This window comes from Coturnix japonica, chromosome 4, assembly GCF_054131305.1.
Source record: "Coturnix japonica strain WE chromosome 4, WE-NBRP24, whole genome shotgun sequence".
NCBI classification, from domain to species: Eukaryota; Metazoa; Chordata; class Aves; order Galliformes; family Phasianidae; genus Coturnix; species Coturnix japonica.
In genome coordinates, this window is record NC_140666.1 from 87,877,701 (window position 1) to 87,890,733 (window position 13,033).

The window sequence follows — 13,033 nt, forward strand, 5'->3', positions numbered from 1 at the left end:
CTCCCCACGGCAGCCACTAGGGGAGGAGGAGGCAGCGCGCCTGCGCCTCCGCCGATCCGACCGCTGCTACCGCCGCTCTCGGGGGTGGTGAGGTGGATGGGGGAGGCCTTGTGCCGGGGAGGGCTGAGCGAGGGCTCGCAGGGCCGGCTGCGGGTTGCCGGCCGTCCCTCAGTGCGCAGATGCTGTGAGTATGGAGACAGCGTTAGCAAGAGGGGAGAGAGGGAGGGGGATGGGGAGGCGCCGAAGGGTGGAGGCTGCGGGGCGGCAGGTGGGCGGTGAGGGCTGCCCGGGCTCGGGGGGTGGTTCGTCCTCAAATTGCCGTGGTCATCCAGTGAATGGAAGGCTTGTGGAGATGCCGAAGGATGGGATGTGGAGGTGTGAGGGGAGATGCGACTGATTGAGGGCTGAGAGCGAAGCAAGAGTTGGATTTACCAGCGCCTTCCAAAGGGCAGAGGGAATTAATCGATTTATTTATGTGTGTTATTGTTGGACAACTAGGACTGGCTGCCAGAACATCAGCTCTCTTCCACTGTAAAATGCTTGTCTTACAGCTTTCTTGCTGCTTACAGCCCTAAATTATCTGCACCAAAGATCAGCTCTTGTCTTTCTGCACGTTTTAATTTTTTTCCTTTTTCAATACTACTGCTAAGCTTCCCAAGGTTAAGGTAGTTTTGCTACCCCACAGCACATTCTTTCTTCTTTGGGCAATGGAGCTGTGAAGGATCTGGAGCACAAGTCTTATAGAGAGCAGCTCAGGAACTGGGGTGGTTCCGTGTGAAAGAGGCTCTGGAGAGACCTCATTCACTCTACAAATCCCTGAAAGGATGCTGGAGTGAGGGGTTGGCCTCTGCTCCCTGTTAGCAGCTGTAGGATGGAAAGTGATGGCCTCAAGTTGCACCAAGGGAGAGACAGGTTGGATATTATGAAATATTCCTTCTCTAAAAGAGCGATAATGCATTGAAACAGGCTGCTGAAGGAGATGGTTGAGTCACTGTCCCTGGAGGTTTTCAAGAAAAGAGTGGTTGTGGTACTGAGGGACATGGTTTAGTGGGCGTGATGAAGATGGGTTGACAGTTGGACTTAATATTACTGATCTTTTCCAACCTTAATGATTGTATGATTCTGCTCTGGAATCACTGAGCCTGACATCCTGCAAGTCCAAGTGCCAGGGATCTCCACGGTGTAAGTGGTGTCATTGAGGAAATTAGTCATTTCAAGGCAATGCAAATCCCGCTGATCATTTCTCAGTCTATAAGGAATTCTGTAGAGGTGTCTGTCTGCCCTCATGTAGAATCTCCCCAGTCTGAGAAAGGTCTTATCAAGATCTACATTCATTTTTCTAATAAATAAATGAGGAAGAGAGCTGGACTGGAGCCTTGTTTCCCATTACCAAGAAACAATAGAATCCATGGGAGAGTCTGCAGTAGAGAAAACAATTTATTAGCAAAAACTCATTGAAATATGACTTTAAATGTGATTCGATTCATTATAGCCTAGGTACTTGGTAGAGTCATTTATCAGATGTAAGTACTCAAAGATGGCATTACACAGAAATACTTTTAATTACTTTAACCTTCTCACAGCATCATTTAAGACTGACACACAACCAATTCTGCATGTATAAACAGATCATGCTAGGCTGGCCTGCCCTGTATGATGATGTGTAAATTATTGCTGCGAGCTAGGTATTTAGTTTGTGTGCTTATTAGGCTTTCAGTTTGGATCAAATTAATTTTCTTGGTGCTTTCCCATGTTATTTAATTGAGCCATCTGACAGTAAAAAAGGTTTACCTACAGACCTCCTGTTTCTTGCCTTCATTTCTGTACTCTGTGTCTTTCAGACCACTAATAAGTGGCTACTGTAAATGTTAATGGAAACAAGCAAAGTTCCCAAATAGAGTACAGGAAATTATCATCTACTCTTTTATCACTCTGTGTTTCATCACTAATTGAATGTCAGTTAAAAGTGTCTCGAGGCATTTGATTAAAATGAGCGTGAGCTATAGCATACATGTAAGAATGACAAATAGCAAATAAGCCTGATTAGGAAAAATGATTGAACCTCTTCCCTTCACCAGTAGCTACACTGCAAATACATCTCTTGCAAATTGAAACCAAAGGACTCGATCAACGATTTGTGCATCTTTCTCTTTAAAGTATGTCAGTTTAAAAAGCAAATCAGATTGCTTACCTACTCCAGATTATTTTTATCTAAGATAGGAGCATGTTGTGCAGATGTCTGCCACAGTGTGATAAGGAAATCTAAAAATCTGGGTGTTTTATAAACTTATTTTCTGTGGTGCTGAATGAGGGCTCTGTCCACTGCTTAGACATTTTTACCTTTAGGTTATTAACTGTTTTTTGAAACCACTCTCATCTTTTATCACTGCTAACTGTCTGGATTAAAAGTAAGTAACCTGAGTTTGTTACCATTGCTTACTGAAAACTGAAACAAGGCACAGAGCTGCTCTGTAAATGAAGGTAGCTCTCACTAACCAAGAGAGACCAGCTACCTGCTCCTAACAAAGCATTTCAACTGCCTTGGGATCTCCCCCTGCCAACACTGAGCTATATATAGAAAAGAATCATGATCAAACCATCAGGAGTACTGGGCAGTGTGATTAGCAAGAGAGATAGACAAGTTTTGCTTGTGTGAAATGTACCTGGATGCTCAACAGCTCATGCAGACTTGCAAGCTGTGGGTAGAACTTAACTTAAAATGCTTTAACCTTCTTTTAGGTTCTGTTATCTTTAAAAACAGAGTAATAGCTTTCTTCTGTAGAGTACATTGTTGCCTGCCTATAATGTAGGGAGGTCATCAGCGGCTCTGAAAGATGATGCAGTAATTTGTATTAATAAGTTACTACCTTCTAGACTTGATTGTCTGAGTGCACATAAGTATACAGGGAATGACTGAAGTCATTCACTACCTCTGAACACACATGGATACTTCTGGATAGGTATTGTAAATATTTGGTTTAGGTATGTCATTTTTGGGTGGCAAATACTTCTTCCTTCTGTGCAGCTATATGATTTGTGTTACACGTTATTTTAAGCAGTGCAAAAAGCAACAGTAAAGCTTTCACACACCGTTCAGATCATTTAAATTGGATGTTGCATGAAGAGCAATCTGCAAGGTGAGTTCTGACACTCAGTCTCCTGCTGCCATGCCCTCTGCCTTCCCTTTTGAATGTTTTATCTGGCTCGAAAGAATCTGTCAGCCAAGGTATCCAAGGACTTACCCTGACTTGTACCTTTGCAGTAGCTAGAAGGCAAGTAGCAGATGCAGTTTATTTTGAGGAAAAAAACATACATGTATGTATGTCTATGGAGTTGGTTTTTTTTTACTATGCAGGAGAGAATGGTGCAACTACCTTCACTTGTTTTAGAAAGTTGACTTTAAAAGCTCAAATGAACTGTGAAAATAAATCTGTTCTTTGCTGTTTTGGGAATAATGTAGGCTAGGTTCATGTCTGCCATTGCAGACTATGACAAAGCCTTTTCTTTAAATGGTTACTTCTCAAAACCACAGGAATATATTTCAAAACGGGTTTATTTTGAGCTTCATTTGATACCTCGTGTTATCAGAGCAGGAGTGTGTGTGTGGAGGTCCTCTCTCATCTTTTAAGTGCAAAACCAGACAAAGTGTGATAGGTGCATTATCCTTCCATATATCAAAATGAGGCGGGGATAGAAAAGTTCAGAAATCTTGCATCTAATTGGATAATGGGCTGTAAACATTTTCATACTTAATTCAAATGCCGCAAAGCCTCTTTTATAAAATGGTTCCCATAACCTGTCTGGATGATGGTAGCAACTAGGAAAAAGAACGGGACCCAGGAAAAGGTGATATATGAGGTCTTCCCAACCTTCCTTGAGTGACTGGCTTATTTAAAGCTGCATCTAAATTATGTTAATTATACATAATTACACATATTTTTTTTCTATCATCCCTTAAAGTTCCTGTCTCTTAGAGAAACCTTGAGCAAGCACACAGCTCTCATGCACAGAACAGTGCTTTCCGTGTTGACCACCACCTTCTAGCTGTTTCCCATCTGTTGTTTGTAAATACTTCACTACTTGTGCTGCTGATGTTGTTAGTTCTTTGCAAAACAAGCTCCAATTTCTTATGTCTGCATACTGCATCAAAGCAGCAGGAAAACTGTCCACAACTGTGAATCCTATGCAGCGCCAAGATAATTTTTTTCTTGTCGGAGATCTCAATTAGTGAAACTTAATGGAGGTAAACAATTCTGTTGCAGACTACATGGCGCATACACAGAGTACATGTTCAGGTAGTCTTATCTATATGGGAGAGCAAAGGAAAGAGATGGGCTGTTTAAAGAAAGGGGACCGGAGGTGTTAGAGGACCTAGTAGAAAGTGCAGAGATTAAATGTTGCAGTATTTTTGGCTCGTTCCTTGGCAGAACTTGTTGAACTTCCTCTGGCGCTGCTCTGTTATTGCAATTCCTTTCTGTATCAAAGAAAAGCTTAGTGAGAAAGATTAATATCTGAATCCTAATAACTGTCATAGAGGAAGAATCTCTCCCTTTCAATCTGAGGAGCAGGAGAGTTGTTCTGTGCTGCCATGGCTCCAAATGGAGTTCAGAACATATTCCTCCATTTAAAAAAAGCAGCCAGCAGATTTGCTTCACTTCAGGGAAATAATTGTCCTCAATCTTCTGCTTTTTCAATTACTGCATCCTGCTGTGCTTTCTGTATGTACAAGGTGAGGTGGAAGTGCGTCTGGTACTTGCTCACCCTTGTGAAAATTGCTGAATTCCTCTACTGAGTCATAGTCTTTCTCTGCTGTGTCATTTAGAAGTACTGGGCAAAGTTTTGGTTTTTACTGAGGTCTTATTGTACGAACTCCTGTTGTCTTTATGAGACTTGCAGTAGACAAAATGTGACAAGGACTGTCCATATCTCACATAGCATTTTGGTAATCTAGAGATAAATGGTTAAAAAACTGTTGTTCTACAAGAAAAATATAATTGTTTTTATTTCCTAATGATGTCTGGTTTTCAATACATTAAATATTCTCAATATTTAATTAAAGTTTAAAACAGATACTTGCAATATATGGCTTACTAAATAGTTTTTTTCTCAGAAGAAATGCAATTAAATATATTTTCTATCTTGTGGGCACAAAGCCATGAGGAGAAATAGTGATGTTTACAGAAAATATCTCCCACATCGTACCATATGTAAACTTTCTAACTTCTTTCTTTTTCTATTGACAGAAGCTAAGGTGATACATCTTCCCACTTAGACCCGCAAAACTGCACAAGAGACTTATAACTGAGACACAGCCTGAAGAAAGTTAAGGAAGTTGTTAGTAGTCTCTGTCACAAATGAGAAGACTCATTTGGTTGGTCTTTTCTGGTTCTGGTCTTTTCTTCAGACTTTGATGAAACTACAAAGTACAGAAAGTTGTTTTTGCTGAGGGAGCAGCATCTGTAAGAAGAAAAAGAGAAACTTCAAGCAAAAAAAAAAAGCTAGAGGAAGCCAATGAGAAGAACTATAGTTGGTTATGACTAATCTGCTACAAGCTTAAGTTTTCTTGTTACTTAATGGGTCTTTTAACTTAATTTATAGAGTCCATTTCCATTGAATCTATTTCTTCTTAATTTCTTTTGACAGTTAAGACTTTTTTTTTTTTTTTTTTTTTTTTCCATAAAGTATGTGAAGCTCATGTACTTTGGCTAAGAAATCTGTTAGCATCTGGAGTAACAGTACAACAACATTCAGATTTTTTATGAAATAGAGGTTAGTAAGCCACAAACAGTAAACCTGAAGTATCTCACACCTCTTTGCTGTGCCTTCACTTTTCAGTGATAGTTAAAGTATGATATTAAAAAAAAAATCCTTTTTGTTTGCCTGTTTGACATGGTCAATGCAAATAAATCACATTAAGCTTCGAAAAACAGTTAATTATCTATCAGCAAGCTCATTCATTTCCAGCATGTAGGTAGATGTTGTTTCAAACAGAAAATGATGTTCTAAAAGTCCATGTGGACCTGTTAATTGTGAGAGAAACGTGTAGAATACCCCATGTAAAATGAGCATGCTGCTTTTCAGTAAAAACCTTTATTTCACTGTCAAAAATGCTATACACATTCAAGTTGAGTTATGCAGTTTGTTACTTCTCAAGATGGTTGTACCTCTTGATTGAGCAAGTCAAGAGTTTCTTAAGACATTATATGCTTTACATAAAGCATACATCAAGTGGGAATGACACTACAGGAATATTTACGTTTTCAAGTCATTCTTCGTATTTGAATGACAGCTGAATGAACCATCACTTAAAAGAAAGAAGAAAACAAATGATTTTTTTTGTTAAATTAAAGAACATGTTAAGGATGGAAGGAACATCTAGGAAAGTATAACAATCATTGCAATTGCAAGAGTAAGTTGTGGAGGAAAAAAGACTGCTGCTGTCCTATTCTGGAGATTACTATGACAGGTTACTAAGTTCCACTCCATTTAAAAATTTCTTCCTGCAAATTAAGGAAGGGTTTTCTAAAAATTGAGTAGAGTTCCATAATGGAACTGTGGCAAATTAAAACAGGTTGCTGTGACAGTTCCTAAAATATTTCTATTTTAGCTTTGTTTCGTATTATAAACATGTAATATAAACATGTAAGTCATTCTTGTCAAAACAGGACATTATATTTCTTTTTGGGAAAAATTACCAGACCTTTTCTTGATGCTCTTAATTTTACATGTTTAACAAAATAAAGATAAGGGCTAATTCCAAATGCTTTCATTTATATCTGCATAATCATAAACCCACATAAATACAGCTTTAGTCTTACAAATGAGTCTTAAGTATTATATATGGTATTGTTAGCTTTGAGTTTGCCTACTGCTCTGTTTAACAAGTGACTAAAAAATAAATGATATTTAACATTGACAAAACTGTTCTTAGTGGTTTCCCAAATAGAAGTCAATGGCAAAGATAGAGGTCAGTGCCAGAAGATATTAACAGTTCTGGGTTTTGTTCCAATAGCACAATACCGTGTCAAATCTAAATGGATGCAGGAAATTGCATCTACTCCTTTGTAAATAAGAAACAGGTGGGCTCAGAGATACAGACCAAAAAATAGCACAGATTTATCTTGCAGATTTTTTTGATGAAATCTTTCATAAGGAACTTATTTAATATTTGTTCCAGTGAACCACTGCGTTAACTGAATAAGTTTAAATCAAAAGTAAAACGAACCTATCTTTCTGCATCCATTAATTTACAACAAGATGAAGTTAACCCAGAATTTTTATGAGGAAGAGTGAGAGTTGAGTCTTAATATTCACAGGTACAGAAAGAAGGACAGTTTTTTGACATCAAGATATAAGAACTATACTTTGGAGAAGGAGCTGTGAAAGACAGGGGTCACTTGTGCAGGGCCATAAGGTTTGTAAATTACTGTTTAAGGTATTTCTTCAATTACAACTTGCAGGTGTGCCCCAGAATACAGATACCCAGCTCTGTCCTATATACAGTAATGCCAGATCTTAAAGCAAAGATTTTTGTTTGTTTGCTTGCTTTTTATATTGTCTGTTATTTCTCCAAAGACAGTTTGGTGTCTGCAATTGGTTTCTGGCAGAGTCTCTCAGAATGTGATTCAAGTACTGCATCAAGGGCAGCAAGGTTTTCTTGACTTGTGTCAAGACGTTAGAAATCATTTAATTAATGACAGTGTATTTTTGCTTCTTTGAAGATGCTAATGAACAAGGAAAAGGAAAAGTCCCAAAGACAGGAACAAAATGACGAGGGTCAAAATTATTCTCTGTTAGAGTGGAGATGCATTGGCTCAGGCTGCCCAAGTCAGTGGTGGAGTCACCAACCCTGGAGACACTCAAGAACCGTGGAGATGTAGCACTGGAAGAAGACATAGTGGACATGGTGGGAATGGGTTGAGGTTGGATTTGGTGATTTTAGTGGTTTCTTTTTCCAACCTTAATAAATCTACGATTCCTTGAACTGGATTCTGTGAACTCAAACATCCAAAGAAGAATTCTCTTATTAATCTGAGTCATGGCTAGACATGGAGAAGCCACATCAATGTGTATAACACAACAGGAGGGTGCTCAAGCAGTGCACTACTGATGAAGTGATACTTTGTCAACCTGCAGTTGTGAGGGTACTTCAAATCTGTGACTCGCTCAACTCTGTATACATGTTTTAAAAGCCTTACTAACAATTTAAGAAGAAGGCATGCAAACAATCATAAAAGATGAACATTATTTTTATAACAAACGTGGGTGTGGTGACATGATCCACTTAGAATATTAACAAGTATGAAATGTATAGAATTTAAAAATTAATTATATTTTGAGTTTTAAGTACCTCTTAGGTAATGTATATCTTTATTAAATGTGGGTTGAGGCTTATGGAGCCTGAGTTTTACATAAGGGATCCATTAAAAATTCCAAGCCTACTGAACATATTAACACAAGGGGTCTAAATCCCATTGGTTTCCACTGAGCACCTCCTTTATCATTCATTTGCCCAAACTTGAAGCAATAGATGGAGGGTACAGTCTCGTACATAATAATGACAAAGCATTTTCCTGTAGTTGGACACAATGATCCATACAGGTCCCTTTCAACACAGGATATTCTATGATCTTGTGTATTACTGAAGGTAGAGTTCAAATGTGCTGAGGATGTATTCTGGCTCCCTCAGCCTGCCTCCCTAGGAAACTGCCTCTTTCCCATGACGGGAACAGTAGTGAGGCTCTGGTGATAGGGGGAAGCTGCCAAGTTGCTGCCTATGACACAGGATTGTGCAAGAACAAAGGAACAGCATGGTGTGGTCTGACCATAATGAAGCACCTAATGCTAATTTGCACATGTAAGAAAAGGCTGTTATCATAAGATCCTCCATTTGCTCAGTTAAAACCTTAATTGTTGTACTCTTTGTTATTTGCAGAGGATTATAAAGATGTAAATTCTAAGGCTGGTTATGTTATATCTGCAGCGTTGGCTGAAACTATGACATCCTGAGCATATAACCTTTAATGCTACAGCATTATGCATCTCACTTCTCTCACATAGAGTTTTCTATAATGTTATATCCAAACAGTATGTTTCTGAAAGAACATTTTCTTAGTATGCCAACATTTAGATATTCCAATACATTCTAATGTACTGAATACGTTTTTTTATATATAAAAATCTTTCTTTTTCTTCATAAGGTGACAGCAGATATCACTTGAAAAATTGCCTAATCCTGCTCTGTTTTATCTCCAGGTTCTCTCTGAGAACTGTATCATTATAAATTATAATGAAACTTTAAAAGTGACCAGAATAGTAATTGAAAGAACATTTGGCAACTTAAAAATGAGACTTAGATGCTTAGATAAATGTGAAAGAACAGAACTAATCTGCCCTTCAAAGAAAGTTCAGCGAGGTTCTGGTTGGTGTGCATTATGTAATACAGCCATTAAATATGGCTCATCTGTAAAGATGGAAAGGAAGCAATTTAATCAGTCAATCCAAATCACTAAAGTAAATGATCCTAATGACGTGCATTTGGAAAATTATCTCACGATAGGATAGAGGAAATTAAAAATAAGATGCCAGATATCTGGAACAAAATGTGAGCTAAAATAAAATTGAACACCTTTCTTCTGAAGTGATGCAATAGTAATAGAGTGCTTTGACCCAGGAGTGCAGCATGGGGTGAAAGATGCTCTTTTCTGGACATAATGGAGACCTTCTCCATGTTGACTCCTGTGTACCTTCCAAACATTCCTGTTTCTTTACATTTCAACCTAGAACCATCTTAGAGTCAACAAAATGGAAATTAGAAACGTGGTCTTTCCAATGTGGACTACTCAACATTAAAGCACAGGTTCAGCTAACATGTAGATTCTGATTTCTTTATTCATTTTGCAAAAGAGCAGGAATGGTGACTGTTCTCCTTCCCTACATCTTCTACACTTTGCTTAGCAAACCTAAGGATTCTTAACAAGTGCTAAAATTTAGGTTTCTTCTTTCCATACGGATATACTTTTTGGCTCCACACATTCCCAGATTATATGTTTCTGTATGCATATGCATAGGTTCAGGTAAAGAAGGACAGTCGCTTCAACAGTCATGTCAGCAGTTCCAGCTTTGTGCTCACTGCTTCATGTGAGAGCTATGGGTATTAAAGACATCAGACAGATCAACATCCAACCCAGATCTTCCTCCTAGGTTCTTAACAGGTTGGTTCTGCCCCTTATCTGGGCTTAACAGCAAGTCATAGAATCGTAAAGGCTTGGAAACAGCTCAAAGATCACCTAGTCCAAGCATCAACCCATCCTCACCATTACACCTAAACCATATCCCTCAGTGCCACATCTTCTCTTTTCTTGAGCACTCTGCCACTTCCCTGGGCAGCCTGTGGCAGTGCCTGACCACTCTTTCTTAGAGCAGATTTTTTTTAATATCCAACCTGAACATCCCTTGGCACAATGTGAGGCCATCACCTCTCATTGCTGTTATCTGGGAGGAGAGGCCAATCCACACCAAGCTCCATATATATATGTTTATATATCCACACCAAGCTCCATATATATATTATATATATATATATTTATTTATATAAATATATATATAATATATAAATATATTTACTTATGAGAGATGCTAAGACTGACAATGTATTGAAGAAAATCCATGTTAAGATGACCCCAATTTATGGCTTTCTATGCCTAAAGTGCAATAAGCTGTTCCACAGATATGGATGTAGAACTCTCTTCCTATAGATTCCTGTTCTATATTTTCAATATATGTTTCTCAAAATCTTAAAGTATCCCCCTCATGTCTAGGTTTTTACCCCCTCATTGCAAGGAATGGCACATGTTGCTTAAAGCAGTGCTTGTGCCAGTTGTCCTGCTAGGACACATATGCTGTCAGACCAGCTGGCTGTTGGCAAACAACAGAGGTAAATGTCAAAGCTCTTGTCTGTCCCCCTACTATGAATGCAGCATGGAATTATTTTCCCTTGAAAAGCACTATGGAACTGTAGTCCACATATTGAGTTTTGTTTACATAATTAAAATAGCACAGAAACTAAAGAGCAGTAAGGAGATCAGTCACATATACAGGGAAAAAAAAAAAATAAAGAAAAAAGTGATCTGCACTTAATTTCTCATGAGAAATTTAAACTTCATGTTTTTAATTAAGTTTTCCCAACTTAATCCAAGTAGTGTTGTGCAGGAACTGATGAACAGCCTCCAGAGAGAATGGTGTATTTTTCCCCTCCATCTATAAAAATGTATTTATTTCCTACTAATGAGAAATGAAGGGCCACATCATCAGATGGTGGAAAGCTGTGTTGCTCCATTCAACTAAAAAGAAATCAATTTGTACCAGATTTATATCTGGCACTCGTTAGTTCTGGTCTACTTATATGCCTCTAGGGTTGAAAGAAAAAGAAATCCTCCTACGTGATTTTGTCAGAACTGTCTTGTTAGGGATCAGTTTGACCTCCTCCTCCCCCACTGCTCACATTTTGTTGGGGATTTTTTTCCATCTAAATCAGGACTATCAGCAACATGAGAGGATGATGGCACAGTGGGGCACTCATGCTCTGACATTCCGGGGGTCGTGCACAGCTGTGGGTTGAGCGAGGACAGACATTACTGCAGGATTCATTGTGGTTCAGAAATCTTGGGCAAAAAAAAAAAAACAAGCGTGTTTTTATTGTAGGAAAAATGAGATACGAACATTCTTGGGCTACAGAAGACAGTTCAGAATAAACGTGGCTGTTGAGCAACTAGCAACACTGCATGAAAAGTGCTTTCGCAGGGGAACAAAAGCAATACTGTTTTATCTTAACTGCTGATTATAGTCTGTAAGCGCCGTATCTACAGAATTATGCACATTTTAAACAAAAATCTGCAAGATGTCATAGGCAAGAAAAACAAGTCACAGGGTACAATGCAAAGCTTTTCTCCGGGGCATTGATGTTTAATCAGTCTGCTGCTACTGTCCCCCTCTCACAGTGAGCGCAGTGTCAACCAAACTGTGGGCTTATTGCTTGATGCCAAGCAGCTGCCATAAGACAGCTGTTTAACACTTTACTGTGCTCAGCTGAGCCATGAGAAATGTCCTGTCTGCAGTAAACAGAAGGTTATTTAACTGATACTTCCTCCCAATGAAAGAGAGGTTGATTGTGAGATAACTCACCATACGGAACATGCCCTCCATACATGAAGAAACATAAACCAAAGAGCAGACATAAAAAAAAAATGAGAAGAGAATGCCATAGGCAGGATAATCAATGGTCATGAAATACTGTTAGAGAAAGTCACTCTGTGGAAAGGATTTAGTACAGCAAAAAATTAGTAATAGTTATACAACAGATAAGGAGACCCAAAGAAACTTTGGGTGGAGATTCAACACATATTAAATGGGTTAATGGTTGGACTAGATGATCTTAGTGGTCATTTCCAACCTTAGTGTCTCTGTAATTCCAAATGATGATGAAACATGTGTACTTTTGTCACCAATTAAGCGAAAGAGCATTTGATTCAGCAAACTATAGAACCAACCCTCCAGCCTTCATAGAGAAACAAAAGAAAGGAAGAGGTTATATAATTTTGATAATATCCAATTTTCCATCAGTGTACATAAGAGAAAAATTACATCCTTAAGCTATATAGGGCCATTTCTGAACAGTTGACCATTACAATATAACAAGTGCTTGCTCCTGGAATGAGCAGTTTTCAAATACACTGAGAAGATTTTATTTTTGATGCATTTTTGTTTTTAAAGCTGCGTATTTGTATCAATACATACAAAGGACTTCAGACCTACATTGCCAAACTTGAACCTGTTCTTATAGTTAGAGTCTGAGCTTCTACCCCAAACTACAACCTTTCACTTGCTAACTGTATAACTGACCATCAACCAAATACCTTCTGCTATATTCGTTTCCACTTTCTCTGTTCATGATATTTGTGGGTTTTTTTTATTATTTTACGTCCTTTGAAAAAATCATCTTTAATAATTTTCCACCAAAATAACTAGATTATGG

General features: G+C 38.4%; 1 long non-coding RNA gene across 2 annotated transcripts; it reads left to right on the top strand.

Annotated features, from left to right (window-relative positions):
* Positions 1-44: 44 nt before the first annotated feature.
* Positions 45-7,984, top strand: LOC116653418 (uncharacterized). 2 transcript variants are annotated; one of them, XR_014945553.1, is made up of 3 exons: positions 45-184; positions 5,244-5,769; positions 7,722-7,984. It is a non-coding gene; the product is annotated as an uncharacterized LOC116653418 (long non-coding RNA). The 2 variants fall into 2 exon arrangements; XR_004307211.2 differs by lacking the exon at positions 7,722-7,984 and having other exon boundaries at positions 5,244-6,921.
* The last annotated feature ends 5,049 nt before the right edge of the window (positions 7,985-13,033 follow it).